The sequence below is a fragment of the Pteropus alecto genome, unplaced genomic scaffold, assembly GCF_000325575.1.
Source record: "Pteropus alecto unplaced genomic scaffold, ASM32557v1 scaffold88, whole genome shotgun sequence".
Classification (NCBI taxonomy): domain Eukaryota; kingdom Metazoa; phylum Chordata; class Mammalia; order Chiroptera; family Pteropodidae; genus Pteropus; species Pteropus alecto.
The window spans coordinates 14,208,614-14,214,280 of record NW_006494611.1 but is presented as its reverse complement, the minus strand read 5'-3'; the positions used below and the strand labels follow the sequence as shown (position 1 = coordinate 14,214,280).

Genomic DNA, 5,667 nt, shown 5'->3' with positions numbered 1-5,667 from the left:
CCCATTGTATCATAATCTAGCTAACATTTTCAATGAAAATGTATTCATATGTTGAAGTTCTAACTCCCAAAGTGACTATATTTGGAGATAAGGCCTAAAAGGAAGTAATTAAGATTTACTGAGATCTTAGGGGTGAGACCCTGATACCATGGGGTTAGTGTCCTCATAAGAAGAGACAGGAGAGACTGCCGTGTGATAAGCCAAGAGGAGGGTCTGCACCAGACCCTGACCTTGCTGGCACTCTGATCTCAGACTTTCAGACTTCCAACCTTCAAGACTGTAAGAAAATAAAATTCTATGTTTAAGCCAAAAAAAAAAAAAAGTGGCAAGAGTCTATTTTTAACAAACATAGAGATATATGCCAGTGGAAAAGCTTGCCAATGTTATTAGTGGTTATCTCTGGGAGGAGGGAGTTTCAGGTGATTTCTATCTGCTCTGAACTTTTCTGTATTTTCTCAAATTATCCTCAATAATCATGCCTCACTTGTTATCAGGATAAAGATTTTTAAAAATGTACCTTGACTTTAGGTTAAAAAAAAACAAACGTGTGTTCAAAGGTTAAACTGCTCCTGCTAGTTCTTGACCTGAAAGAGTTGTTGAGGCTTGAAAATAGGAAGGAGGAAAATTTTATCTCCCTCAGGAAAAGTCCCTTGGGCTCCTTAACCTTGCCGCTTCTCTAGTGTTCGGTTAACACATCCTCTGGCAGTAGTGAGAGTCTGATATAAAGAGTCAAGGACTATTCCTCCAGGATTGCAGCAAGCCCAGGCGTAGGTGAAAGACATGAAGGGACTAGCACAAGCCTAACATTGAGTGCTTACTGTATGCCAGCCACAATGTTAAGTCTGTCTCTCACCTGAATTTATTAATGCATTTAATCTTCACAGTGACCTTAAGAAATCGGTACTGTCACTACTTCCAATTTAAAGATGGGGACACCGAGGCCCAGAGGATAGTGCACCCCACGTTCCATACCTAGTAAGTGGTACAGGCAGAATTTAAATCCAGGTCTGACGGTGCTATGTTAGGGAGCGGGAAAAGCAAGAACTGGGGAGGCGAGAAAAGAGAGAAAGACAGTAGAGGGGAGAAACCTAAGGTGGGTACGAGCAGGAGGCCAGTAACTGCTCTCTCCACTTTACACTGAAGAGATCCCCAGACGGAGGCGCCAAGAAGCAATTTGGAGTAGGGGAAAGATCGCTACTTTCGCATATGTGGGCTTCCAGGATTCCAGCGTGAGCCTGGATGAGCGTTTCTTCTCTCCAAGAGCAGCAAAAAAAAAAAAAAAAAAAAATGCTTGTGACTGATCATGAGTGTTGGTATTTGAGAAAGTTTTTCTTAAAGGTTAAGAGAGAGGCACAAGTTTCTGGAGTGATTTCGAATACAACTTCTGGGCACCTCCAAGACTTCCTAGGTTGATAGTAAGGCTTTTTATTCCAATTTCACTTTTGAACAGATGGTTTTTCTGTTCTGTGCTACAGTTAGGAGAGCCCCTAGAGCTACCCTTATGCTCATCAGCCTCTATTGAGGTTGATTTTGGCATCCAGATGGAACACAGATGGAGAGTGTTGGGGAGGTAAGAGGAAGAGTTTTCAGAGGTTTCTGAGCAAAAGAAGGGAAAGAAAAGAGGTTTTATGTGAAAGAAAATGCCTCTTGCTAGTAATAGAAGGGGAAATAGTCACAAGAAAAAAGGGGAGAATGCAGCCTGGGTTCGAGCCCTTTGACGGGGAAGAGGAAAGGCCCAGTTCTTCATACTTGTCACCAGGTGGCAGCACTGAGGCAATACAGCTTGGTTGTGTCTAATTTTATCCCAAGGAAGTCCTGTGTGATTGTGGGGTGGGGGTGAATGGGAAACAGCAGTTGCGGGGGTAGGAGGATGGTAGAGAAGGAGAATACAGTCCCCATCTGAAGAATATAAAGAATACCAGCACTGTTTGCTCGTATTGCCCTATAGTATTCTTCATTGGCCCCATTTTTCAGCAATATAAAAAATGAAGGGAATTAATAGTTATTGCACACTTACTATATATTATGTATTGTGCTGAGTTCTCTCACTTACTTATTTAGCTCTGTAACTTCTTTTGAGTCAGTGTTATATTCACTTTACACACAAGGAAAAAGAAGCTTAGAAATGTTAGTTACTTGTTCAAAGGCTTAGAGATAGAAAGAGGCAGAGCCAAGAAGCAACCCGTCATCTGCCTGCCAACAAAGCCCATTCTAATTTACTTTCCACGTTGACTCCAAAGATCAGATGGAAGCACTGCCTAATCATCCTTACTCTTAAAGTCCTAACTTAACTAAGTCAGTGTTTTTTAAACTCTTGTGACCATAAGGATTCCCAGGATGTTTGTTAAAATATATCAATTCCTGAACTCTACAGCTACTGATTAGAATCTCAATGGGAGAAGCCTGAGAATCTATTTTTAACATGCTTCAAAATGTGATCTGATGTGCTCAGGCAAGTTTGGTCATTATTGACAAAGGCAGGTTTTCATATTCATGGATATAAACTCATTTGGCTGTAAACTGTTTATTTTCACAAGGCTTTATGTGATTCAGGAAGTAAAGTCTCTCGGGGTATATTGATGTACTTTCCTCCTGATATCTGTCAAATACTACTCAGATTTTTTACATAATGACATTATTTAAAATAATCAATGGAGATTATATTTACATTTGGTGGTATGACTAAAATATAGCAATATTTCACTCCCTATGGTGTCATTCCTCATTTGACTTTGTATGTTAGAGCTGAAATATTTATTTGCGTGAATTGAATTGAAAGGGATTCTCTGGTTAAGTGGCAAGAGTTTGAATTTTGGTTAACATCAAGCAATAAAAGACCAAGGTACATGTTTAATTTCTTAATCTTCCCTTTGGTGGCCCCTGGTACTCTTCCCATCCCTGTCCACCTTTGAAAAGGTTTAAGAGGAAGGTTGTTTAATTTACATCCATAAAATCAAAGAGAAATAGAGATTTTAAGGGGAATTATAAAGATAAGTAGGCCAAATAATTTTGGTCTGAATTACTCAAATATCAATTCTAATACTTTTTGGGAGTATAGCCCTACATGAAACTTTCACAGTATAGAGGGTCATTTGAGATCCAGTATTCTAGTCCCCAAAATTGGCAGGTTGCACAGGGAAGAAGAATTCCCTAATAACTAACAATTTATAAAACTAACGCCCCTTTGAATACCTCTGTCCCCCCTCCATCTAACCTAACATCAGCATCTATCCTAGCTAAAATCATTTTAAAAAATCTTGCAAAAATGCAGGATTTCGTGAAGCATTCTGAAGGGTGATATTGGAGAATTCCTATGGTTTCAGACAAAACTTTTAACAAATATAGATCTGGCAGAATCAGTTCACTTATCCAATGAAGGAGAGAAAATTGACAGGATGCCTCAAAAGAAAATGATTTGAATATGAGATATTAAGAAATTCTTTAGAAAATGGATGACTACTTTTGTGAGAATGACTTTTTAATGACTGTGCTGCAAAATAAGTTGTGAAATGAAGAATATTACTATTATGCTATCATGTAATGTTGCCAGAAAAATGTGCCAAAACTCCTGAAACTTAGTTATTTGTTGTTCTATGAATTAAAGCACATTTGCTATTATTTTCCAAATATGGTTTAATATAAAATAAAATAACCTTATTTTTATATAGTTTCATTTTTAAAAGTTTAATTTCCATCAGTGTCTGCCACTTTTTTATAATGTCACTATTTACTATAAACTTTAATCTTGTTAAAGAGGATTCACTTTATGAGGATTAAAAGAGTTTTTACATATAAAACATATATAACAGTACTAGATATCTATTAAGTACTCTGCAATTTAAGTTATTATTGTTATTAAAATGTAATATTTTAGCACTTATACTTGGATAACATGTTTAACATTTGGTATTTTATTTATTTTTTATTTTTTTATTTTTTAGGCAAGGCAACCCTTGGTTGACCTCACAGATTGCAAGGAACTTGTCAACTTATGACCCTTATTTTTAAAATTTTTTTATTTTATTTTTTACGCCTACAGCACCTGGTCTTCCTATGTGGTCTCCCATCCAAGTACTAACCAGGCCCGATCTTGCTCAGCTTCCAAGATCAGATGGGATCAGGCTTGTTCAGGATAGCATGGGCATAGACACATTTGGTTTTAATAACAGTTACCAGTTTTACATACTATTTATTAGACACAATTTACATATATGATTTCATTTGATTCTTATCACCCATACTAGGAGACAAGTGCTATTTTTAGTCCCATCACAGTTAAGGAAACTGACAATAAGTAGGAATTGATAAGTAGGAACCTTGAGTCTCAGCTGGTATTTGGAAGAGTGAAAATTTGAATCCAAGTTTGTATGCAAAGGCTGGGATCTTCCTTTATTTCCTTTCTCTTTCTTTTCCTCCCTTCTAAATTATTATTTAAAAATCTCAAACATACGCGAAAATAGCAAAATAGTCCCATGAAGCTCAGAAAGGCTTTTTCAGCTTCAAAAAAACGATCGTGAGGCCAATCTTCTTTCATATCTACCCCGCTTTCCCCTTCTCCCCTACAGGTTACTTCTATAAGATTTCTGATGCTATATCATCTCAGCTGTAAATATTTCAGTGTGTATTTTTAAGTGATAGAAACTCAGAGAAACACAACTAAAAAAGATTATAATGTTATTAACCAACATCCATACGGTCTTTGAAATTTTTCTGATTATCTCATAATTTTAACATTCACTTGGTTTGAATCAGATCTGCACATTGCATGTGGTTCATATATGCCTCAGATCTCTCTTAATCTGTGGATTCCTCCTCCATTTTTTTCCTTGAGATTTATTTGTTAAAGAAACTGATATTTGTTCTGTAGAATTTCCTGCAATCTGGATTTTGATTATTTCTCCCACACGACTGTTTACCATCTGTAAATTGGTTATTTACTTTTTTGAAAACAACTTTTTGAGAGCTCCTACTGTGTTTAAGGTGCCGGGTTCCCATCTACCTACTTCTCTCACACAGGGACTTTCGAATCTAGTGAGGGACACAGACACTAAACAAGCAAAGAAACAGAAAATTTTATTTATATTGTACTTACATAATGTATAAATATATATGGCTTATGACATAAATACAACTCTATTTGGTCTCCATAACACTGTGAGGTAAAGAGTTTTTTATTATACCAAGGAAACCATTGTGAGGTCAAAGAGAACCAGACAGCGTTCAGGTTTTCTCTCTCCTATCAACTACGTGTGGCCGGGTGTCAGGGGGTCAGAGGGAAGGGGTGGGGGATAGAGAGAGGGAGGGTTGGGGGTTATCCTTTACTATCTCTGGACTCTGGTATCATCATTTTTAAAATGATAGGTTTTTACCAAATAAGTGTTTTTTCAGTCTTCTTAGAGCGATGGAATCCTTTTTCTAAGCCCCCGCCCCGCCCATGAACTCTCATGCTGAATCCTAATGTATATAAAACAGGTGACAGTGGCTGCTCTGGGTGAAGCAGGGGACAGCTGTTGAGCCTGGCCCCATCTCATGCTCTCTCCCTGACTTTCATGCCCCCACCACGTCGCCCCCTATCACAGCCACTGAGATTCACTCTTAGAACCCAGGTCTCCTTGGAGCAGTTAGGAAACCACTGGATTAGGTTCGATGTTTTTCTAAGCACTACCA

The 5,667-nt window shown here is 37.8% G+C and overlaps 1 pseudogene; it reads right to left on the bottom strand.

Moving 5' to 3' along the window:
* Positions 1-4,030: 4,030 nt before the first annotated feature.
* LOC112474174 lies at positions 4,031-4,149 on the bottom strand (annotated as a pseudogene).
* Positions 4,150-5,667: the final 1,518 nt, after the last annotated feature.